Source organism: Zonotrichia albicollis, chromosome 15, assembly GCF_047830755.1.
Source record: "Zonotrichia albicollis isolate bZonAlb1 chromosome 15, bZonAlb1.hap1, whole genome shotgun sequence".
Taxonomy (NCBI): Eukaryota; Metazoa; Chordata; class Aves; order Passeriformes; family Passerellidae; genus Zonotrichia; species Zonotrichia albicollis.
In genome coordinates this window covers 18,536,424-18,562,538 of record NC_133833.1, presented here as the reverse complement: position 1 = coordinate 18,562,538, position 26,115 = coordinate 18,536,424, and the positions used below count along the sequence as shown (strand labels likewise).

The following is a 26,115-nucleotide window of genomic DNA, read 5'->3' as shown; positions in this document are numbered from 1 at the left end:
CGCAGGAACCCTCCTCTGTTGTTGCAATGTAGTGAAAGTGGAGGTTGTGACAAACTCTGTGAAAAACCCTTTGATACATAGTCTGGCAAAGCCCTAACCCTTACCAGGCTGTCCTAACAGTGCTGTGCTTTCACCCACCAGTTTAAATAATCAGCAGCTTCTGTAAATTTTTGTGAGTATTTATGGAATGAGAGGAATGAAGCTGCTGCTACAAGATAACGGGGTGAGACAGGGTGATGGTGGAAATAACTGCTTGTGATTCTGCAGGAATATATTTTCCAGTCAGCAAGCAGAATTTCCTCCTCAGTAAATAACAAGGTTATTAGCATGCTTTCTTATCCAAAAAGTGCTCTGCAAGAGCAAGCCCAGTAGAGTTTTGGAGAGGAGTATTGTCTTGAAAACAGTGTCATCTTTTGGGGTTTAATTCTGTTTATGTTCAGACTTGGCAGGGTGAAAGCATGACAGAACTATAGCCATGGCACAGCTGAAATAGTTAATGGTCTCTCAGCTCTGTGATGCTTGAGGTGTTTCTTCAGAAAAGCCCATCCTCAGGTCTGTACCATTGATGCAGTAGGTTTATTTCTGAAGGGGGCTTTTCCTTGTACTCTTATTTCATAGATGTAGAAGCTGAGGTACAAAGCAAAGAAAATGAACCTTTGGCCAGAAAGTATATCTTCAGCAAAGCTGGATGTAAACCTCTAATGAAAAGTTCTAGATCTTGCAGCCAGGCTTAAGAGTATTGTTACCCTTTGTTTGGCTTTTGCTGGGTTTGGGTGGACATGAGAACAGCATGCTGCACTTTGGTGACTTTGTTATAATGAATATTATGTATTATAGTAATTGTTTCATTACATTCAAGGACTAAGCTTTCAATAGAACACACCATTCAGAAAACTGCCTGATTATACTCTTATCTAACTGCCTGAAGCAATAGATCAAGTGAGCATGGGTGATTCTTTAGCTACACAGGTTTTATTATCTTTTCCCATCAATTGCTTTTCTTTCCCTTCTGTCTTCAATAATGAAATTAGAATGAAAAATAATAGAATTTAAAAGCACTCCCACAGTCAGATACAGCAATCATTTGAAGATGTTGTAAGTTTATGCCTCACACATAAACAAAAGAGCTATATTAATGCCTGTGGCGTGCCATGTCTTTAAATGCATTTTCAGGCTTGGCAACAGGGAGCTCAGATTTGCCTTCTTGGAGCAGAGCTGGAAAAACATCATTCTATCATTTTACAGGCAATGAATGAAATGCTGGATATATGTAAGATTATAATTTACTCAGTGGTGTTGTCTTAAGGGTCTTTAGAAACAATTGAGCCATGTACAGTCTGGCCTGGGAGTTTTGGGAGTTTAGTTTCTTGCTAAAAGTCTAGAGAAGCCTAGGGAGTTTTGGGAGTTGCTGTAAGAGGCATGCTCCAGTACCAGTTATTATGAACAGAATTGCTCTTTCCTTCCTGGTCCTAGAACTGCCTGTCTGAAGAGCTCTTGCCTAAGTTTAAATTATATCCTTCAGAGTCTTTCAGCTAGGGTGTTATTCATCTGGTTGCTAAAAAAAATTGCAGAAATCCCCTGCTGCAATTCAGTAGATCTCCCTCAGCTGTTTTTGATATTTGTAGCCATAGTTTTTGGGCATCTGAGTCTTTAGCTAGCTCATCTGTGTGTGGGTGTTGTGACAAAAAGAAATGCTGCTATTTCTGCATTATGGGTGAAAAATAAAAATCGTCACACAGCGTTTGTGTTACTGAGGAGGGCAGCTTTGGTGTTCCCAAGTTATGAGTTCTGTCCCCTGCAAGATTCTCTGTTCCTTTGACCATAATTCTGCTGTTCAGGCCCCAAAGCAGCTGTTTTCTATCTTAGGTTAACTCTATGGCACACTGACCTACTGTGTAAAGTCAGCTGTATTTTTTATAGGGTGTTAAATCCTAGAGCTCCTGGTATTCTTTCTCAGGATTCAAATACCCATAATTCTCCTTCTTTTACTTCAATTTGAATAAAATAAACTGAATTCAACAAAGGATGCTTCAATTTTCACTGAAGACCGCCAGAATTAGGAACAAGTGGGTGTGATGCATAATAACTACAGAAATCCAAATGTCATTTACTAACTGTTATATAAAACATAGATAAACTTGAGACTGGGGACTTACAAAAACCTTTGCCTATTTTTAAAGAAGCTTTGCAGCTGTGTAATTTTCTTCAATTCTTTCTAACTGTGCAATCCCTAAAATGTTTTTTCTTGGCCGTAAGTGCTGCTGCTCTACTGGGTTAGCTCAGATGCCCTTTAGACTCAGTAGCCTGTTTTAGGTGATGTGGATATCAGATGCCATAAAAAGGCTGTTAGAGCATGGCAATCGTGTCCAGGTACTTCTTTCAATAAACTCCTAATCTCTAGAGGTCAGTAATCTAGAAATGTATTGAATTCTAGAAGTAAGAATTTAAGTGGACTTCATGCACTGGTTTGTTTTTTTTCCTAAGAGGATTTTTTGGTCATTTTTGACCCAGTGTGTATTTATTACCTGCAACAGCTGTGGGAAGGATTTCCCAGCTTAACTACATATTACCCAGTGAAATACCTTCCCTGTGCTCCATCTCCTGTTTCAATAGGTTTCTTTGATGGCTTATCCCAGCTTTAAATATTTGGGTAACTTCTGTAGTCTAAGGCTTTCTTGTCTGCACTGAACATAAGAGAGTCAACACTGTGGCCAGGGGTTGTGATAAAAAGGGACATACAGGAAAGGACAAGCCACTCTTGGGTGGCAGTTGGACTGATCTGTATGTAAAACAGTTGTTGCAGGCTTTTGTAGCAGTTTGAAAGCAGAGCAGCGATGGATACTTCTGTATGGATAGGGTTTTGGAAGACCGGTAGATGGGCAAATGTGATTTTTGTGAAAGGATTGCTAGGCTAGATGTGTTTTCTCCATCTCATTCACACTCAGAAAGATTTGGTGCCATCTCCTTTTGACCTGACCCATGTAAAGGTGTGTGGTTTCACATGCCTTCAAGATGCCAGAGAAACAGACTGTTAGATAACATGACATTTCCTAGCAGAGAAGCTCCAGGTACTAGGAGTATGACTGACCTTTTTATTTAAATTTCTCCTTGCTTACCCCATGAGCACATACATACACTGCTGCAGCTAGTCCCTCTTGCATGTCCTCAGCCTGAGTGTTGGGAATTCCTACGTCTGGAAGGCAGAAGGCAGTGCTCTCTGCTGTCTGCATGCTATAAGACATCCGGTGGAAGGAAAAGGCTGCCTGAGGGGTTAGGACAGACCTTTCAGCACAACCTGAGGTACCCTGGAAGAGGCTGCGCTTCAGCAGTCCTGGCCTATGCTCTATAGGGCACAGGCTGAGCTTAGACCTGGATTTTAGGCTGTTGATTGCAACAGAGCAACTGTATTTCTTATTCAGCCTTCTAGGGAGTAAATATTTGGTTCGGATCACTTTGCAATTTGAACAGGGAACAGAATAAGGCATGAGGAAAGGGTAATAAAAGACTAAACTTCATTTTTAAATAATTAATATGTAACATAAGTTAATAGAAACAAGAGTAAAGGATTGAATGTAATGCAGTACAGATGCATTTTAAGCTATGCAAGCCAATGCACTTTGCATTGAGGTGCCAGAGCCATGAGAACCCTGGAAATCCCTGTCGCCCTCACACATTGCACAGCACCTTCAGGGCAGCAGCTGGGATGGGCCAAGTGTGGCTCACCAGGGAAAGCAGTGATTTGCCACTGGGGTGAGAAGGACATGGTGTCCAAAGACTTCCCTGGGGCTGGTGGCTGTGCTGGCGGCAGTGCCAGCTGGCCAGGCACTTTGTGGTGTCCTACAGCAGAGAGTAGTGTTACCTGTGTATGGAAATAGAGACTGCTTTAAAATGATGGCTCTATTCAGGCTGCTTACTTCAAGCTGACACAGAGTTGTTAAACATTTATGGCAGATGTATATAGGCATCTTTACTGCTTTACTGAAAAGATTTTTTTCTGTGAAGGAGACACACAACCCATTAGTTCTTTAACTCTGCACCACTGTGTCGATATTTAGCTTGTAAAGCTTCTCAGGCTGCTATTTTCTGAGAGCATTTCCGTATAGTAACTTCTTCTGGTAGCACTTTGTCTTACTGCTTTATTTTTGGGTAGAATTTTATTTTCCTCAACTGCCACCCACGTGCAGGAGAACAAATTTGCAGTATGACCTAATTAAGGACAATTGTGTAATTATTGTTCCCAGCTGCTCAGCACTCTTGGTAGGTGGTTCTGGTATCTCCATCCTGGCATGAAGCTGTGGGCAGGAGCCCCCCATTCCACATGTGCCCCTGGTTCTGCAGCCTCTGGGCAGTGCTGCACACACAGAGGCCAGCTGATGCTGCGGTGCTCCAGATGATGTGTTGTTTGACTTGGCAGAGGAGCCTCTGTTGGTAGCTGGTTTTTGAGGAAACAAAAACTTCAGCCACCTAAAGGCTGAAGTTCTTGAGCCAAGGTGTGTGTCATGTCCCTTAGGCCTCCTGTATACCTCTAGCATCAGCCATATCTTTACTGGGCTAACAGGGTGTTGTGGTTTGACCCTGGCCGGAGGTCAGGCACCCACAAAAGCTGCTCTCTTAACCCCCTCTGCATCTGCACAGAGGGGAATATACAGAATTAAAGATTCATGAGTTAAGAACGGGGAGAGATTACTCACTTAATTTCATCAAGGGCAAAACAGCCTCAATTTAGAGATCTAAAGTAAATTGATTTTACTAGCAAAATCAGAGCAGGATAATGAGAAGCAAAACAAGCCACTAAAAACACCTTCCTTCCATCCTTCTCTCCTTCCAGCTGTAACTCCTAACCCAGCAGTAGATGGAGGCAGGAAATGGGGGTTATGGTAAGCCCATTGCCCGCAGCTTCTCCCACTGCTCAGGGACAGAAGTCGTTCCCCTGCTGTCCCTCCCACAGGAGACAGACATTTCTCTGATGTGGCTTCATCTCACAATGAGTAATAGTTCCCTCCGACCTGCTGCAACTTGGGTCCCTCCCATGGGTAGCAGTCCTCCCAAAACTTCTGCGGTGTGGGTCACTCTTCCACAGGGTGCAGTCCTCTAAGGACAGGCTGCTCCAGCCTGGGACCAGGGGCCTCTCTTCATGGGTCTCCCACTGGATCACAGCTTCCTCCAGGCATCCACCCACTTTGGCATAGGTACCTCTCCATGGGCTGTGGGTTGATCTCTGCTTCTGTGGATGTCCATGGGCTGCAGGGGCACAGCTGCTTCACCATGCTCTTCACCACGGCCTGTAGAGGAATCTCAGCTCTAGCGCCTGGAGAACTTTCTCCTCCTCCTTCTCCAGTGGCCTTGGTGTCCCCATGTTGTTCTCCTCTGTTCTCCCATGTTGTCTCTATGTTGCACTCTTCTGTGACTGTAAACTTACAACTGTGCCACAAACTTGGTTTTTCTTTCTTCTTAAATATATTATCACAGAGGAGTTACCACCATTTCTAATTGGCACAGCCTTGGCCAGCAGCATGTCCATCTTTGGAGCTGCCAGAGACTGGCTCTACCAGACATGGTGAAAGCTTCTAGTAACTTCTCACAGAAGCCACCGCTGTGCCCCCCCTCACTACCAAAAAGAAAAGCCATGGAAAACAAATGCACTGGGAAAAGTGGCATTGTCAAGGCAGGAATAAATAGTAAAACTGAAAGCCAGCTGTTTTAAAGTAATGTAAAAAGAAAGTCAAACCAACTTCATAGGTAGCTTTGAGAAAAGTAGTTCCACATGTTGAAATTCCCTAGCTTTGTAAGGGTCTATTTATATTTGAAAGATGGATCTGTTGTGTCTTGTTCTGTGATTTTGAGCAGATGTTGTGACTTGGCCTGTGCAGAAGGACATGCAGACATGGGGCATGACTAGACTTCTCTTCCTGCTTTGGGTGTCTGAATATCACATAGTGGTAGTTAACTTGGGAACAGCTGGACTCAAATATCTTGAAGGTATGTTCCTATTGGAATATGAATCCAAATATAACCAGTTAGATGGCGCCTGGGCCAGTTCTGACCCTCGCTGCTGGGCCAAAGGCGGCACTGTGGAGTTCTACCCCAGAGATACCTTGGCTGCTGGAGAGTGCAGCGAGGCACAGACACAAGTCCAGGCTTGTCAGGACTCCGTTTACCTCAGGAGAGAGAGCTTCTGGTGATGGTGAAGATAAGGAAGGAGTGGATTCTGCTGGAGGGTTATATCCAGATGTTTATTCCACGGGTACAGAGGTCTGAGCCGGGGCAATTCCTCCAACAGAATGGAGGCCGCATGGTCTGATTAGCCTTTTAAGCTCCGGGCAGGGGAAGGGGAGGGGACAGGTGAGCCACCAACCAGGTGAAGGGGCAGGGTCTCAAGGGACTAGGGACACCTATACGGGCCAATGTCCCCCAGGCCTGAGGGACCAATCACACGACGCCTTGCTGGTATGTTAGCCTGACTGACAGGGCACACTCAGCAAGGGGGCGAGGGGGAAGGGAGAAGGTATAGGCACACCTGGGAAGGGACCGGAAGTTTAAAACAGGACATTGCAACACACCGCAACATGTTCCAACTGAAACTATTCTATGATGCTGTGAAAGATGACAGACTGAGTTCTTGATGTGATTGAGTGTGGCAAACCATTGTTTGGCAATTATTTGCCTTGATTTGTAATTTATTTTGAAAATTCTAAGTCATCCCTAAATGTGATTTTTCTGTATCCAACAGTGTGCTTGGAAGAAATATTGTCTAAGGGCTAAGAGAAAAAAAGAGTTTGTACAAATCCACTAATGATTTCAATGGGATGTTTTAATGCCACAAGACAGGCATCAGATTGGGAAAGGTGGAATGTAAACTGAGAGTATCCCCCACTCTCATCTATAGGTTGCTTCAAAGTTGTGTGAGCACCTCTTTACACACATTTACATTGCCCAGTTTAGAGATGGCACTGATTTTTGTATTCAGAAATCAAGAACTGAATAAGAAGTTCCAGGTTAAAACAAAAAAATTCTGTTGGCAACTTCATGATCCTTCACCAAGGTTTCACCTAGCAAGCACTTGTAGTACTGAAAATCCTGTAGCCATTTGGGGTTTTTCTCTTCATACAAGTTGCAAGAGTGAGATTTTCAAATTGTATGTCAAAAGGCAGGACTGAGGAAATGAAAACATATGGTTTCATTTGTTTGCATTTAAGTGGTTTCATTATTTATGGTTATAGTTCCATTATTCAGCGTTTAAGATTTGAAAGATATTTTAACTCTTCCTTTTCATGTTGTTAGCTTTGAAACTGCAACATCACTTTTAAAACATTTTTTTGCATGCAGTCTTGCATATTTTCTTTATATATTTTTATCTTGATAATGTCCCTCTTTTGCTCCATGTCTTATTTTAGATTTTGATTTTTTAATTTAAAAATTGAAACTAGCTTGATGCCGAATTTGGTGAGAATCATGTTCTGAACTCCTTCTTTAAATATATTGTGTATCAACTTTAATTATACAATTGCATATTTTTGTCTCTGTTTATGTGATTATTTTGTTTTAAACCTGAATTTAGACACTGCCGCTCACAGAATAAGAGAAATTGAGTAAAAACAAAACCAAAATGCAGATGAACTTGTAAACATTGTTGAAGTAATTTTCTGTTTTGCTAGAGAGGTGCTTGGACTCTGCATATATGGTGTCAGTCTGCTCATGACACTGAGTAAAGGTGCAGATGGGGTTCATATGACGTTGTTGTCACGTGGCTGTAAGCTCCCGGGGGCTGGCAGTGATATGTCCCAGTGAGCTGCTGTACATCTCTGCCCGGCTCTCTTGTCCCATTCTACCTCACCATAATGATGCCTTTATGCTAAAATACAGTTGCTGGTTCTGTGGCCAGTTCTATGGAGTTTGGTTTAGTTTTCTGAAGAGTACTTGGAAAAATTCATGACCATGCAAGTAATACCTGTAAAAAATCTGTACCCATCATGTAATCTTTCAAAGCTAAATGTTTGTTTTCCTAGAACAAATACTACCTTGTGGTATTGACATTTTACCATGGGGAGCAGCTGAGCCTTCTCTGCATAAACCTTGGTTCCTTAGGCAATGAGCTATTCTGTTACAGCTGGAAACAGTGGTAGCTCTGGACCCCTTGGTAAGCATAGGCATCCAGGGGAGTATTGCAACCACAATCTCTCTGTGTGTTTCTAGAGCATAAAAAATTGTCTGAACAACAAAGTCTGTGTAAGGTTAATCTTCAAAGTTCTCTTCTGCCGGAGCAACAGGGAGAAGACTGTCCTACTTGTGAAAGAAAGCAGAAAATGCTGAACTGGATTCAGATTTCTGTTGAATTGTGCCTGTACTTTGCTCCTTGGATGATTTGCTTATAATTTTCTGCATTTGTTTTACTTTTCATTCAGTTCTGAACAGTTTAGGCATGGTGAAAAAGAGGAATTTGTTGACTGAAAAGTGAGAAAACAGAATTCTCATCTGCAAAGTTCTTAGCAAAGTTGGTAATTTTTGCCAGGAGAGATCAAAAGGTTCCTTTGAGAGGCTAAACAACCCAGCTGCCCAGAGAAGGTCCTAGAAAAACATGCTTCTTCCCTAGGATGTCCCTGTCTGCTGTCCTAGATGACTTTCATCTCTTCTTAATTGCACCTGCCTGTGTTCTGTCATGTAGCTGCCAAGCAGGATATTGTTTTCTAATTAATTTCGCACTTTACACTTCATGAATATATAATTCCTTCCATTTGACTCTGTCATGATCCGCTCATATGAGCAGGAAGTCGTGATGGTTCGTTTTACTGATCTCAGAGTGCAAAACACAATACAGAAAGGGGATTGCAGTATCAATCAAAATAAATGCACTTTTAATTGAATGACCACAGCAAATGCAATAGAAGGATTAAGAGAGAGAAAAAAGATCGAGAAAGAGGGGGGGATATAGCTACCAAACGTAGAAATGAATTCCTTTGGTCCAGTCGATGGAGTTCATCTCGTCAGGGAGATCTCAAAATCTCTGGTTAACTCAGGAGTTTTTATTATGATAAACCATCGCGGGGGGGAAAAGGTTAAGTCTATTGAAAATTGCCAAAGGGAGAAACAGATACAATAAAGAATAGATGTAACAGGCAGTCCATGTTCTCAGCAGTAGGTGAGAACCATTGTCTTCTTGGTCCAGTGGCCGTGCCTGTAGGCAAATATCTTGCTTTGGTCAGGTTGGCTCCCCCACACACCTCCCCCATGTTAGGGGTTTCAGTCTCGGTCCTTGGGAGGGGGCAGCTTCTCTGTATAGGGGGCTCATGTCTCCTTGAGAGAGAGGCTTCTTCCATCTCCGTCTGTCACAGCGGTTGAAAAGCAGATGGGAGGTCTTCCGTGGGGGGACCACCAAAGGTTACTCCAGAAAAGTCCAACCAGGCCAAGAGGTAGGGAAATTCACAAGCTATTGGAACAGGAACCATGAAGCAGGTGCAAGCATTCAGGGCAAGTTGCCCCCCTTTACCAGGCTCAGTGTTCCATGGCAGCAAACACACCTGCAAACAATAGCTTGGCAAATCAGCAGGGTTCTCAGGATCTTGGCGAGCAAACATCTCAAGCAAAACCACAATTCCAACCAGAGTCTTTTTGGTGGTCCCACTTTCCTTCCTTTCACAATGTTCATGAGGCAGATGAAAGACACAGAGACTTAAAGGCTCTAGCAGTTATCCTCTGGGGTTCTGCTGACCATAGTTGTGCTCCTTTCATGATGAACAATAAAGAAATAAACTCAAGGATGGGGAGGAGGAGTCATGCACTGCACAGTGAAAAGGCACAGTTGTGCCATCATCTATACATCATTTCCACAGCTTTCTCCAGTTCTTTCCACATCTATACATCATTTCCACATTCTTTCTATGAGGTTCTGCTTGTGATTCTGTTTGGCCAGGATACTGATGAAACACAGAATCTGTCTCAATAACTGGGTTCACTGAAATTCATTAACTTTTCAACTGACCTTCAGAGTAATTTCTACCAATTTTTCCTGACTTTTATGTTAGGTCAGCAAATTCTTTTTTTGTCATGCAGAACTCATTAATTTCAGTGAAATTTTGTTTTGAAGTTTTGTATTCATTCACACCCATAAGACGAAGCAGAAAGTACAAAGTTGACACCAATTAAAACCACTTCAAGTTTCTTTCTGCATAAAGTGTGTATGGTGATGTCCTCAGGCAGGCTGTATCTTGGCAGCAAGGACAAATGTATGCTCTTCCTGCAGTAACTCAGCTGTTTTTGAAAGGGTCACATCAATGTCCTCTTTGTGTAAACTTGATTATTCATATCCAAGTTTCTGGTTTATGTTCATTTGAACCTAAATATATGACCTGAGTTTTCCAAAATTCATGTGTACAAGCGTAGTCTTCAAATTACAAACAAGACAGTGAAGTGACTGCTGCCATGAGCCTGGAGAGCTGGACAGAGTGTGAGCTGGCGTGTCTGCTTGGTAAGTTTGAAATACACTGAGGAAATCATTACCTGAGATATTTAGAACTGTGTGAAGGGTTTTGAGGCCACATTCTATGGGCTTAGAAGCCCACTGTGGTCCTGCTCGGCTTAGCCAGGAGGAGCTGGCTAATAAAGAGGGACAGGAATGATAGAACTAGCCTAGAAAATAAAACCTTTAATAATGAAAATAACAAATGTGGCGCAGGTACAGAGGCTAGATTCCAAAGACCCCTGGGCGGGGCGAACACAGCCAGGTATAGGGACACAAGGTCCAATCAGAAAAGTGAACTCAGAACATGACCTTATAAGAAAATGGTCTTGACTAACGGTGAAGGAAAACTGCAAACTTGATCAAATATAGGAAGGTTCTAATAGCATTTTGGCTCCCAAGTACCCACCGTTCCCACTGTGACCCGACTTGTATACTGTCTGCCATTGTCTGTGGCCAGAGCCCTCTGTAAAAGCATCTGCAGTAAAGATCTCAGCAGGATGAGACTCCACAATTCCCTGTCTTTAGAAAAATATTTTGCAAAGATTTCTGAAAAACCCTTAACAGGCAACTTACAAAACAAGGAAACAACATAAATACAACTAGAAAAATTAGTAAACCCGCTTTGAGCAAAGATAAAGCCCAAGCTGATACAATCTGTTTTTTTTAACAGTCCTTTCAGCCAGTCTTCATCACTTTCCACTTGTAGTTCTCTGACTCCCCTCTTTTAGAATTTGGATGCTCTCGTGTATGGAATTGCTGTGATCTGAGAGCTCATGCAACACATGCCCTTGAAATCTTTGTAACCATGTCCTTGTGCTAGCAGCAGGAAGTCAATTGCAGCTGTATTTTACAGGGTAGCATGTCTGATACTGTCCACATCTGTCAGTAGCTCACTCAGTGCCTGAGACATGGCATTGGTTTGCTTACTTAGCCAGCATCCTAGATTGCCTGACATTTTCAAAGCTTTTGCTGCAGCAAGATGCCAGTATTGCCATTCTTTTTCCTTTACTCCAAAAGTTAACTTTGTCTTTGCAATCTGATTTGAATTGATGGATAAATCTCTTACATCTGGCCTTTTTTTCACAAACTGGGGCAATCTCAGGTTGCACGGGACGGAGGGGCAGGGGTGGTGAGGGGTAAGGAGACAAAGACACAAATCACTCCCAGATGTTCGTGTGGCAACAGACATTTATTTTCCATGCCCCCCTCCCCTTCCCCCTTATAAAGGGCATTTTGAAAGACCTGGTCTGGATATTCTCAATGGTCTTAACTCCACGTCACTTCGGGATCTGGCCAGTGCAATGCTTGCAGCTTCATATGAGATTTGATTGGGAGAACCCCCTGTCAGTCAATACTGGGGCTTGGTATGTGATGTCCAGTAACATATCACCCTTCTTTGTTTAATAAAATTTGTAATTTGTTTTCTGTTACTCATCTGAAAGGGCCCTTTACAAATGGGACAACAAAAGACAGCACGGCTAAATTTGCACAGATTCTGCAGCATTTCTGTTCAGTATCTGCTGGGGGAGAACTCAGGCCACAGGCACAATGATTATATGTTATAAAAAACAAAAAACATTCAACCTTTAATGCATTTAACTCTTATAGAAAAGCCCAGTTATTAAAAACAACCTGTAACCCATTTATCTCTTGAAGAACCCAACACCCAGAAAACAGTCTGTAAACAGAAAAACAGTTTGTAAACCAGAAAACAGTTTGTAAACATGAGAAATAATTTGTAAATGAACCAAGTCCTTATATTGATTGTCCATGAGGTAGGTGGTGATTTGTGATCCATTGCTCTGTTGAAGAGATTTCAGAATGCTGTCCAGTGTCTTTACCTGGGATTTCATAGGAACATTGTACTATTATATAACTTAGTATGAAACATAAGAACGATACCACCCAAAACTCCAGAAGAAGGGGTGTACCTTCACCCCAACCTTTTTTCTCCTTTTTCTATGTATAATAAGTAGAAATAGATATAAAGCATGCATTTCTTAACAGTATTAATAGGGTAAGGGATTGCTGAAAGGTCTCTTTTTCATTATGAGCAAACCTGGAGGGCTTCTTCTGGACGAAACCTTTATGCCTGTCTCAAAAGAAAAAGAGTTAACTTTTTTTTTTTTTTTTTCACAGACTCTTTACCAGCCAGGTTCATAGGTTGATCAGGCCAATGACTTGGTTGGGAGAGATTCCCTGTATAAAAAAAGAAGTTTGTATTAATATCTAGTGCAAAACAAAATGAAAAATTTTTAGTATGAATCACAATGTAAGCAATACTCCCTTCTTGCCTTATTAGAAGCTAGAAATTTTGTTAGTGATTTGATAATTAACTTTTTTTTAATTATTATTATTATTATTATGACAAGTGGCAAAACTTGAAGAACTTTGCTACTGAAATTTGCCTATGATAAATTAATTTTGGTATGTGTATCTTAATGGATCTTACCAATCCTTCTTGAAACAATGCAGCAATAATTAGTAGGAGTATGAAAAAAATACATAATAATACACACACTAATGCTTCCCTGATACACAGCATTAATAGTGTGAGGTAGAAATATAACACCTTACTCATCATTGCTAATTTTGGTTATAACAAATGCAAACATCCAGAATGAATATTGTACCATGAGTTCTAATGCATATTTTACAAACAGTTGTACATTATCATAACTTTTATATGGCAACCTTTCAGTGTCTTTATTAGAGTTTTTGTACTGTTATATATGGTAGAGATAATTCATGCTATAAGTATATAAAATATTGTAGGATTAAAGGTATGTTTAATCACTCTGGCTGGGGACAGAGTCTTATTTCTATTCAAACTAATTCCCGGACAGTGTTAAGATGATACCAACTGTCACAGACATCTTTTGTGAAAAATCCTTTCTTTAAGATTTTTCTCCCTTCTGAGAAGCTGTAGCCTCAGCAACAAAATGTAAACAATGGCTATCTGCTGCTGTGGAATGCAACAGGTGGATTTGTGATTGGTCTTAGGTGAATGTTTGGATTTACTAACCACTCACGGCAGAGCTGGGTCTCACTCTCTGCTGAGACACAGCCCTTTGTTTATTCATTCCTTTTCTATTCGTAGCTTAGCTAGCATTCTGAGAACTTTCTATTTCTTTTTAGTATAGTTATAATGTAATATATATCATAAAATAATAAATCAAGCTTTCTGAACATGAAGTCAACATTCTCGTCTCTCTCTTCACCCTGAAAAACCCTTGCAAGCCCTGTAACAAGTAACCTTGTTACCGTATGAATGGGACTGGCCGGAGCAATGAGTGCCGACATCCTTGGTATCGGCACCCACCCGGAAAGATAGTATCTAAGGCTTCCTGGACCATTATTGTCGGGATATCTTGGCTATTCACGGGACGTGCACCTGGAATGATTACATCTGCTCCACTCGGAAGCTGGCGTCACCCTACTACCTGTGAATATAGCTTCTGCCTGGACACTCAGACACTCGTCTGCATATGTGGACTCTCTTTTGTCTCTCCCTGCACATGTATGAATCTTGTTATACATGTGAAGAGACACAAAGAAATATTCGGTCATCTCTGCCCCAGGCAGAATAAACTGTATATAAACCGGCTGTTCGAAGCACTCGGGTTGAACCTTTGGGGAGATGCCATCACTCTCTCGGTCGAACCCCTGGTTTCACCCAGCGCCTGCACCCGGGGCAGAGGCTGTCTTGGCCGTGGTGGGGTTTTTTTCTAAATTCTTTTTTTTGTTATTGATCTAATAAATCTTTGGTAAATTTTTATAAATTTGGCTACCGATTTGATCGTTTACAATAGTACCGCGAAAACTTCAATTTATCAGGAAGTAACGTGGTTGAAATGCTTTGTAAGGAAGGCAAGTTGGTGTCTCTGCTTTTTTTGCCTTCCATTTGCAAGCAGTTGCTGGGTTCTCGCTGGCCTGGGTGACAGCATGTCCTGACCTCAGCTGCTGCGAGACACGCAACCCGTGCACCCAACTCCATGTCTTTGGGACGACTCGGCTCCGCCCCTGCGGTACCAGTCCCCGGTACTGCCTTTCCCGAGCGGGATCCCGGCAAAGGCTTCTCCCGCGCTCCGCCGGTAAGCGCTGCGGCCTTGCCCGGGTGCAGCCGCGCGGCGGACCACCCCCCCCGTGACGTCACTGGCGGAGCGCCGCCGGCCGCGCGGGAGGGGCGTGGGGCGGAGCCCAGCGATCACGTGGGAAGGAGGGGCGGGGTTTCTCCCGTGCCGGGAGGCGTCAGGGCGGCTGCGCGGCACGGCGGCCCTGGGGGAGGGGGAGTGCCCGCCATGTGCTCTGCTCCCCCTGAGCAGGGCGGCATGGTGTGCCCGCCTGGGTAAGCCATATGGCAGCCCGCAGTGGCTGCACAGTGATGACCGCAGCCTGGGGAGGGCGCAGGGCAGCTCGGAAAAGCCGGGGCTGTTGGGGCCGCCAGCTCTCCATGTGGTTGGATTTCGCAGTCCATCCCGCCGGCTCCCTGGATAACGCCGGCATCTGCTGGGGGTCCCTGTCTCCCAGGGGAAACAATACCTCTTTTTAGAAAGAAGAACATCAGTAGTTTTATCATGGTGTTTTCTGGTTCTGATATCCCAGCTCCAATGGTCTCGGTTGTAATTTTAGTCCACAAAACAGGTTTTTAAACCCTCGCAGTACTTTCTGCTGTCTGCTGAGGGGGGGTTTACCTCTGTCTAGCCAGTGAGTCCCAGTTTTTCACCAGAAGTCCAGTTTTTACACCGTTGCGGCTTTAACGCTGTTCCCAGCTCTCAGACTGTCTCTGGTTCCATGCACTGATACAGTCTCCGATGTCGTGTACCGTGGGTCTTACCCCGATTCCCAGCTCTCAGGGTGTTTATTAATTTGGTTCTAGACGGAAAACCAGCTGTTATGCCATGTCTCCTTTGCTCTGTGCCAGGCTGTGAAAAATGCATGTATTTTATGATTGACTTTTCGCAAATATTAAAATGAATATTATATGTGTTGTGTTAGAAAGTAATGCTGTATTAATTCTCTTAAGTACTGTGTTAAATATAGTTTTAGGCTATAAAAATTGTTGAAACAGAAGCTATGCTATGTAAGACGCTTTGTTTAACAAGAAGGGCTTGCAGCGAGATAGCAGCCACAGGACACCTAAATCTTTCAGAGAAAGAGATTTTACTGCCTTCTTATCAGAAGAAACTAACTATTTCCCGCCTTGGAGGCGCTGTTAGGATTAGAAGGAAGAAGCTGACACTGACCAGACAGAATCCTGTGTTTGAATGGAATTTATGCATCATGTATGAGGTGTATGAATATGCAACAGGCTATTGTTCTTAAGGGTTAATCCTTTGTTAACGGGGGTCCTTTTTCGGGCTCGTGATGCCCAGAAAAAGGTACCCGGACGTCCGTAACTCTTTGTTTTTATTGTCTCATATTGTCCTAATTCAATTTGTCCAAATTGTTATTACTCTAATTGTGTTACTATTCTTTTTAACTATTTTATTACTATTAAACTTTTAAAAATTTTAAAAACAAGTGATTGGCGTTTTTCACACAGGCTATGGCTGAGTCCCAATCACTTTGCAGGTCACCACGTATTAGGTTGCTCGTGGAAGGGGTGAGGGGCAAGGAGACAAAAGACACAACTCACCCCCAGATGTTGGTGTGGCAACAGACAGATTTATTTTCCATGCCCCTCCCCTTCCCCCTTATAAACGGCATCATGAAAGACCTGGTCTGGATATTCTCATTGGTCTTAATTACTTGTTATAGTTTTACCAGGCTGGTGGGGTAGGAAAATCCAGGATTTTCCTAAAGGATCAGATGTCTTGGGGTCCCATTGAAAAATTAAGGCATAGGGTTGGGGTCCTTTTCCCAAAATAGCTAGCAGGAATGGTAAGTTTGGATTTATTCTGTGTGCCTGACAAGTTTGAATGGCATGGGATACCTTATTTAAGGGATCCCTTGCCTTGTCAGTTAACTGCCTAGGTTAGTTTAACCCAGAACCCCCCTTAACAAAACAAACAATGGAACCAAGTCTTCGTTAGTAATTCCCAGCAGAGATCTGAGCCAGTTAATTGTTCCCAATAGTTTTTATAAATCAGGGAGTTGTGAGAAATGCTACTCACTTCCAAAATTCGAAAAACTTTATTCAAACCTTATCAAAAAAATACAACAGAAGACTGAATAGAGAAAACATTACAGTGCTGGGATAAAAGGATTTTTTCCACCATGTGCTCATCCACACAGTGGATGTTCTGCCTTTTAACACTTTAGTCCCTCCCAAAGTTCTGTCCATTGACTCCTTCTTCGCTGTCCAGTGGTGGCGATCACTTTCTTATACCTTGCTTGGAGGTCAGGTGTTGCCATAGTAACAAGCCAGCCCTCCCAAATGTCCTGACTGCCCAGGCCATCCAGAGAGAACAATGCAAGGAGGTGAAACATAACTATAAATCTATAAAACTTCTCTTAACATATACATAATATTTGCCTTTTAACTGTGAGAGTCAACCATTGCATTCCTCATGTATCACAGAGTGTTTCTTGTTTCTCATTTAGTTGCAATGGGTGATGCTGTACATCTGAATTTTGAGTCCCAAACATTTCTAGGGTGATATTTGTTGTATTTTTAATTCTGCAGTGGTCACTCCTGCTTGTTGGATAGCTGTGATGGTGGCTTTTAAAGTTGCATCTAAAGTTGAATTATTTCCAGGTGCAATAAATATACTATCCATATGATGAACAATTGCCTGTGAATAATTCTGGTGAAAGGAAGCCAAGACTTCAGCTTTATGCATGGTTTGCTAGGCCTTTGCTTTAAAATTACAGAGTCTAGAACAGGTGTGTTACTATCAGGCACTTGCATGAATGCTCTCCTTTCTACATTTTTAGTCATCAAGCTAGTGCTGCATCAAGCAGTGCATTCAGGAGATTTGCAGCCTGCTCATTAGGATGGGGATATGGCTCTTCTCCAGCTAGGTGGTGTAGTGTTTACACCGACCCTGCTTGGTCCTCAGCAGAGACAAACAACAGTTAAATTAACAGTCTATTCGACCCCCTCTCCCACAGAGTGTATTCTAGTTGGGATAGCAGCACAGTAACCACGTGTTTTAAATCATGAGGGGTTAAAGGATATACAGAGAAAGTAGCTTGCATTAGATTATTAAATAAAGAAGAATTTCTTCCATAGCTTTTGGCAGCCTTACTCAGTCCCTTTATATCCCTGTAGGCTAAAGGTTTCCATGTACAGCCGGCCAGTCCTCCCCTGTCGCAGACATCTTTAAATGAAAAATCCTTTCCTGAGGATTTTTCCTCCTGAGAAGCCAAGAGACCTCAGGAACAAAATGTAAACCATAATTATCTGCTGCTGTGGAATGCAACAGGTGGACCTGTGATTGGTCTCATAGAGTTGTTTGTAATTAATGGTCAATCACAGCCCAGCTGGCTCGGGCTCTCTGTCGGAGCCACAAACCTTTGTTATCATTCCTTTCTGTTCTTAGCTTAGCTAGCCTTCTGATGAGAACCTTTTCTTCTATCCTTTTAGTATAGTTTTAATGTAATATATATCATAAAATAATAAATCAAGCCTTCTGAAACGTGGAGTCAGATGCTCGTCTCTTCCCTCATCCAAGAACCCCTGTGAACACCGTCACACTCCCCCTTCTGTTTTTTACCGTGGTCAGCCGGGACTTCTGGCATGGATCAACAGAATCATGGATCCAGGAGGAGTGGGTACAGGCACAATGTTGTTTTTGTTCTCCGATACCTCTGCTCATGTAGCCGGCACGGGTGCCACCATTTTCCGAATCAGCGGCTTCCAGGACTGTGGTGGGCGTGTTTCTGGTTCCCCAGGAGGGGCGTGCCCTACGGCATGCTGGGAGTTGTAGTCCAGAGCAGGAGCATCAGGACTCTGGGCAGCGGTGAAACCTGAAGTGGCATATCATCTCACAAGGAGTACAGATTAGCAGAGTCATTAGAAGGCAATGCAACAGGGTATTCAGATGAATTGGAGGTGACTTGCGGTAGCTAAGGCACAGGGAAGGTGAAGGGGGAGGGGTCCAAGATGGCGTGGCCACCGCCATCTCACACCCTGAGTGGAGGAGGCAGAAGGGGATACGGGGTAGCAGAGTAACCCGTTGAGAAAAACGGGGTTCACTCTCCTGTAAAAATTTAAAAGTTTAATAAAGGACAATAGGATACAAAAATAAAGCAGAGTTTAATGGCTGAGTACGTGGCATTCAGTCAAAAGCACACCTGCTATTTTGGAGAAACCCTTTACACACCTTTTCTATTGCATTAGCCTATTGCATATTCATAAACAATAATGCATATTTAAACTTTTGCCTAAACTAGTTTACATGTTCCAAGAACTGTGCAGCATTGCGCCTTCTCGGGTCCGCCTTTTTAGAGCATGCGCATTTCTTGCCTGTGGTTTTAGTCTGGTATCGTCTCCAGCTTGGCCTTTGGTCCCTACTTTCTTCAGATAGCAGGCGCTGATAGTTTGGCATGTCAGTAGCAGGGGTCTGCATCATACGTTCATTGGATGTTATCCCAACCACGCAGGCAGTTCGAACCACAAGCGTAACTGTATCAGCTATTTCACTACTATGTCTAAGTTTAGTTAATAGCAGAAATAAAAACGGTATCTTTATACCAAAGTTTCTTTAACATTAGATGTATAGCATCCATTTTAATATTTGCAAAAAGCCAATATTATAATATGCGTTTATAACACCATGTCTAGGTTTTGTCTACAAATGGGCGTTCTCTACCCTGTATCCCATTACAGAGCAGTCTGAGGGGTGACAAGGGAGAGAATATGAGAGAGCAGGAGTAGTTAAAGCTTTTGTATGCAACAAGGTCTGGTCCCGAATTCTGTCCCCAGGGTTAGAAGGGTTGGAAGCAGTCCCGGTTTGGGAAGGGGCTGCCTGCGGCGGGATGGTATCAGATCCCCCAGTCCTGCCACACTGGCAGGGCAGGGGAGGGGTCAGGTGCTGAGAGTCGGAGCTTTTCATCCTTAAGTGTTTCAAAAACCGTGTGGAAAGCAGGGAGCAGACGAATCACGACAGACTCTCCCTTGATTGCTAGGCTGTAAAGGGAATCCCCACGGAATCGCAACATCCCAGAGAGAACACGCCACCGTCTGTGCCATTTTCCCCTGTGCCGAGCGGGGCAGAATTGGCAGCCAGCGGTGCTGTGCCGCGCGCTGCTGCAACTGTGGTGGAAGCAGGTGGGCTTTCTCCGTGGACAGCGGCAGGAAAGTTTTGCAACACCCATTTTAGGAGGTTTTTAACTCGCGTTTTAACCTTGTTAATTTTCTTGGTTTCTTCAGGTTGGTCTGCACAGCAAATACTGTTTTACTGAAACAGATGAATAAGCATAGTAAAAAGAGCAATCCTCCAAGTACACACTCAGCGAGAAAAACCACCTTTTCCCATACATCTCTTCTGAAAATCTCCAAGTTCTCCCACCCACTGGGATCAAGTGTAGGAGTTTGATCTTGATTATTTACACATGCTAATTTTTTATCTCGTTTGAAATGTCCCTAATAATTGAATTCTTTATTTTTAATACTGCCTGGAGCTGGATGACTTTGTTCAACACAGATATTGGGATCCGAACTTGGCTTTTACAATTTTGGATTTTCTCAATTTCTATTTCACTTTCCCGGTTTTGTTTAATTTCTCCCAAATCATTATATATAGGAACTCCCAAACTTGATCCAGTTTCTTTGGGTAATAAGAAAATTGGTTTTATCACTCTAGCAATGCAGTTGCCAGATGAGATCAAACCTAGGGGTTTAGAGCTCCCCTGAAATGTGTTTCAAAAGGGGTTTATCTCTTTTCCAGTACACTCATATAAATACTTGTAACAAACAATTTTTCTTACCATTTTCCCTATTTCTTTGCTTTTTACTAGATCTGCTGAGCTTGTTTCAGCAGCATGACATTCAAAGCACAGCCAGGCTTCCCCTATAGGGCACTCTCCTAGGAGTGGATGCCTAAAAGTGGCATTATTCTGGGCTATCCAATACACTCTCTTATTTTTCTGATAAAGGACCAATTGGGAGGGGTTAACACAATCAGGGTTAGAACTGATGTGGACTCTTGACAAGGAGCTCACTTCCTCCTCATAGAAGGGTTGGTAGCATTCACTGCACAGCTCAGCTGGGCTTCCTAGAGCAACACCAGCAATTAGAGCCATCATTACTACCCTTCCCAAGAGTCCGGTATGGGTCATCTTGCACTGGCTGCCCACCCGGCCTTGCCTCTTGGGGAATTTTTTACTGAGAAGAAGCTTCCAAGCTCTTTAGAGTCCCTTCTACCCGCTTCTCTGGTTAAGCCTCTCTTGGTCTGTTCCCTACAAATTTTAGTTTCCCCCCCCAGGGGAGTGTTCTGTAAAGGATTAACCTGGAGTCTTTAGAAATATATATTGGGGAATGTTGAAGTGAGGGAGCGACCACCTTTGTTGATTTTTGCATCTGACTCCACTTTACTCATCAATCAGGCACTTTCTATAACAGTGTTAATTCACTTCATGCATACTGCAAAATCTGAGCTCCCGATAGGCTGCAGAGAAAACTTCAGCTCCTCCCCCTGTTCACAACACCTGAAGCTAGTTTACTGAAACCAAGATCAGTGCCCCCACCATGACATGGAAGGTTCTCAAAACCTCCATATCCACTCCCAGACTAGCCGTCCGTTCCCAGCAGCAGCCAAGGACAGAACGGTCTGAGAATCCCACCGTTTACATAAAAGGTGGCTGAGAACCCAACCATCCACAGGATCAAGCCTGGGAAAGGCTGCTTCACAGCAGGCCTCCACACTTCCCTCAGCTGAACACCCTCATGGCCTCCCTCTTTAAGCCATGTCCAAACCAGGCTCTCCACAGGGGAACTTAAACCAGAATTACTTATTTACAGCCTTAAACTTTTTACCTACATAGTTTACACAAAACAGTCTTGAAACATTTTAAGCAATATTAGAACTCTGATACCAATGTTTTCTCATACAGTTCAGTCTTTTTGACTCTTCCTTTTAAGAGTCAACTCTAAATCCTTTGGTCCTTTTATCACATTATACTCAGGTGATTTAACTTGTGATGTGGGTGAATCCTTATCCAGTGCCCGGAGGAGAGTGGTGTGGACTCTGGCCCAATGCCAGAGGGAAAAACTGGGAGTCTGGCCCAATGCCAGAAGGAGAAAGGGGTGGAGTCCGGTCCAATGCCAGAGGGACAATGGGGTGCAGTCCGGTCCAACGCCAGAATGCCAGAGGGAAAAACCTGGTGTTGAATCCTGGTCCAATGCCAGAGGGAAAATGGGGTGCAGTCCGGTCCAATGCCAGAATGCTAGAGGGAAAAACCTGGTGTTGAATCCTGGTCCAATGCCAGGGGATGAGAGTGATGTGAGTCCAACCTTTTTCTTTTGGTCTGGACAGTCAAATTAGTATTGAAGAGTACCTGAAACGGGCTTCCAAACACAGGCATTAATGGTCTGCTATTTAATGATTTTATCAAAACTCAGCTTTCTGTTTAATGTTGTCAGTAATTTCTCTTTTTCTATAGCTTGTATGTTTCTCTCACCAACTTCTACATACTCTGTATTTTGCAAGGAGTTGTATTTCTCAGCTAACTTAACTCTCAAAGTACTTTTATTCTCCTATTTTTCTGTGTATTTAATTCACTGGTTTTCTGTTCTATTTTTCAAGATCTTATTTATTTATCTCTTGCTTCTGTTTCTTACTTTCACTTAGAGCTTAAATACTTCTTTCAACCCCTTACACTTTATCTCTTTTTTTCTTTTTTTTTTTTTTCCTTACATCATTCTTCTACACAATAGACTTCCCTCTAAGGAGATGTGGTAAAACTTGTAATGCAATCTACATTACCTCTATTCTAACTAGTTTATATTCACTCTCTCATTTCTCATTCACTTTCACACATTCCTTCACACCTTTAAGACACAAACTTATTGCTAGAAAATCACGGGTCCCTATAGCCCCCCCCTCACCTTGGGGTTGGCCCACAGGTCTCAGTACCTCTGGGCCTCTTGGAAGGGCCCTGACTCTGGTTGCCTCTGGTGCACATTCACTTGTGAGGCTGCCTGCGTGTCACTCACGCTCTTACAGCTACGGCTCCCTCACACATCTCAGGAGCACTAGTCTGGTTTGCAGGTCACACACACACACACTTTGGTCACAGCCCCCACCTGCCCGGGGGACACAAGCCTGGTTTGCAGGTCACACACACACACACTTTGGTCACAGCCCCCACCCGCCCGGGGGACACAAGCCTGGTTTGCAGGTCACACACACACTTCCACTCCCCCCTTCCACCTGCCTGGGAAGTTGAGGCTGACTTTGCTTGTGACTAACTCTCACACACACAACAAGACAAAAATAAGGTACCTTTTACTTTCACACTACTTATTACAAGTTTAGTATTACTGGCCAGTTTTGGTGCTATTGGATATCCTTTCTGCCTAGCTGTTTTTGTCTAACTTTAGATGTTACTTTGTTGAGACAGGACTTATCTGCTCCTGTATCAACCAAAAATTCAAATTCTTCATTTAGGGGTCCCACTTCAAAGTTTACCAAGGGCTCTTCTAGATGTTGCATCGGGTCCCCTAAAGTGTAAAGCCCCTGACCCTCTAATCGTCACTTCTAAGGATCTTTTCTAAATAATCTTGTTCCCTGGCTATTGCCGCATCGAGACTGAGCTTTCTACAAAACCTCCTGACGTGTCCTGGCTCTCCACAGTAATAGCAATGTCGTTCTCTCCAAGGGACTTGAGGTGTCTCTATCCCTCTTGCACCTGACAGTACAAGAGGCCTATCCTTGCCTCCTCCTGGTGGTGGACCCGCCCACCCTGCACTTTCCCTAGCTACAGCAACCATGATCTTGGCCTTGGCCTTTGCTTTTTCTTCCTCCCTCCTTAAATACACCTTCAATGCCTCTCTTAATAACTCATTTATGTCCTTCGCTTGCCACTCTTCCATCTTTTCCAGTTTCCTCCTTATATCAGGCCAAGATTTGGTAACAAATTGGACTTTTAGTAGCATTTGAGCTTCTGGGGTGTCTGGGTCTATTCTAGAGTACAACTGGAAGTTCCGCTTTAGGCGGTTAAGCCAGGCAGCAGGAGCTTCCTCTTTCTCCTGTGTACCCTCAAATGCCAATTGGGTATTAGTTCCTTTGGGAACTGACTCTTTGATCCCCCGTATTAGCAAAGACCTATATTCCATCATGGCCTTCCTCCCCTCCTCCTGGTTAGGGTTCCAGCTCTGATCCGTTAGTGGCAATTTCTGCTCGCCTGATGGCACCTGGGGTCCTGGACGGTTATCTTTCTCCCAAATTCTTATGCTAGCCACCCTAATCATCTGGACCTCTTCTGGGGAAAATAATATACTCAGGATGGAATTCATCTCTCCCCAAGTGTAGATATTTGGACCTAGAAATTGATCCACTTGGTTGGCTATGCCCACTGGGTCCTCAACTAAATGCCCCAACTCTTTCTTGAATCCTCTCACCTCAGAAGCAGTTAGGGGAGCATTCACAAAGCCAACACCTCCCGCTACTCCTCCCATAGGAACCTCTCTGAGGGGAAAGAGTCTCTCTGCCTTGGAGGTCTTGGATCTGGTGCTACAGTACGGCCCATCTTCAGATGCCAAACTACTTTGAGGGATATCTGGGTTACCCTGAACTTTCTGCCCATCAGCAGGTGTATTTGCTGATAGCTGTTTATCGGGCGAGGAGGCATTTGTGTCCCAACTAGGAGGAGGTAAAGGGACAGCAATAGGAGGGGGAGAAGAGCCTGAGTGGATATTAAGTGCAGCTGGAGAAGGGGTGGAGAATGCAGCAGGTGGAGTAGGCACTTGTGGTGGTGCAGAAGGAACTGGAGGGGATACTGGGTTTATCATAGCGGAAGCTGAAGAGATAGAAGGAGGAGTTTGAGCAGGTGGTAATGAGATGGCAGCCGGGGGAAGAACCGGACCTGCCATTTGAGGTGCTTGAAGAAGAGGATTATAAGGTGGAGGGGCAGAAGGAGGCAAATAATCCAGGGGATTCCTTTTTTTACTAGTCCTGTCATCCCCTCCTTCATTCCCCTCTTTCTTCCTCTGTACCTTACAAATTCGCACCCCTTCATCCCCAACAGCGCTCTTTAACCAGCAAGCTACATACAATAATTGCTCAGGATCAGTATCTCCTCGAGCTGTCAGATAATTATTTAATAGTTGGCACATCCACTTATCCTTTGTCCCACACCAAGGCCATCCTCCTTGTAACTCTAATTCTGGCCACACTTCCATACAATAATGGATCATTTTCACTTTATCTAATCCCTCCGTGGCCTCTATGGAATCCCATTTTACTAACAGTTCTCCTAAGGGACTATTGGGAGGTATATCCCTCAGTGTCTTGCCGGTCTCTTTACTATTACACCCTCCCATTTTACAGGTCTTAACAGTAAAAAATCCCAAAGGTGGCTTTACTGACTGGTAATTGCAAAAAAGAACCTTCTTTGAGGAGCTTCAGCCTCCTCCACTGAACTTCAAATTTCTGCCTGATGCTCAGGCCTTTATACTGAAACAACTGCCTGATCTCTTGATTGCCCAACTTTCCCCACATCAGGTCTTACATCTATCGGGACTTGAACACACGAAGCCTCGGCCTAAGAATCCGGGTCGTGCCTGACTCCCTCAGTCAGGAAAAACAACTGCCTGATTTTAGTTTGCCTAACCCGCCAATTTTTAGGCTTCACCGTATCAGGACTTAAAAGCAAACCACAGCCTCCTTCGCTGGGGTTTGTGCCTGACTCCTGTGTCAGGACTTACTTTTGCCTGCAGGGCTTGTGAGCTACCCGAATCCTTCTCGGGACTGACAAATCTGCCTGACTTCCCTCTGTCAGGACCTATTTTGGGTGCATTGTATTGAAGTTGGAGGGAGACGACCCACCTTGCATTGGTCAGCATCGACTCCGATTTATTAATCAATCAGACACTTTTTATAACAGTGTTAATCAAGTTCATGCATATTGCAAAATCTGAGCTCACAATAGGTCAGAGATAACATACCAACCCCTCCTTATGTTTCCAATACCAAGATTTGGGTTCTCAAAATTATTCTTGCTTTCCCAAAACAGCCAAAGATAGAACATCCACTTGTTATGAGAAAGCTGCCTGAGAACTCTGATATGCAAGGCTCTCAAGGCCTTCATGCTTGTCACTTTTACCTGTAATTAAAAATAACCTGAGAACCTCTGCTGTTCACAGAAACAGGCTGTGAGAACCTGTCCCTCACAGCTGCCTTCCAAGCCATCCCTGAAAAAATCTCCAACAGCATTGCACTCATACAAATATTCCCTCCGCACGCCCAGAATGGGGGGGCCCTTTATTCCCCCTTGGGAGACTCACTCACGCTAATTCCACGTGCTTCCCCCTGTTTCCGGCCGGCTTTCTCGCGAAAGTTAGGAACCGCGGTACTGAGGGGTCCACTCTCAGGTCGAGGGTCCGGCTGCCGGCCCTCGTCTCATTCACACACACATGCGCACGTCTCCCACTCCCACCACCGGCTTTCTCACCAATCTGGTGCTCCGGTGCTCCTCTGTTTCGCTGGTCCTGAGCCGATCCCTCTGGTCCTGGAAGCCAGCTGTCCTGAAGTTCCAAGATGGCCAGTCTT

The 26,115-nt window shown here is 43.7% G+C and overlaps 1 long non-coding RNA gene across 1 annotated transcript; it reads right to left on the bottom strand.

The window, feature by feature from the left end:
- Positions 1–12,496: 12,496 nt before the first annotated feature.
- Positions 12,497–18,747, bottom strand: LOC141730950 (uncharacterized). Its single transcript, XR_012582803.1, has 2 exons — positions 18,118–18,747; positions 12,497–15,381 (listed from the first exon to the last, which is right to left on the bottom strand). It is a non-coding gene; the product is annotated as an uncharacterized LOC141730950 (long non-coding RNA).
- Positions 18,748–26,115: the final 7,368 nt, after the last annotated feature.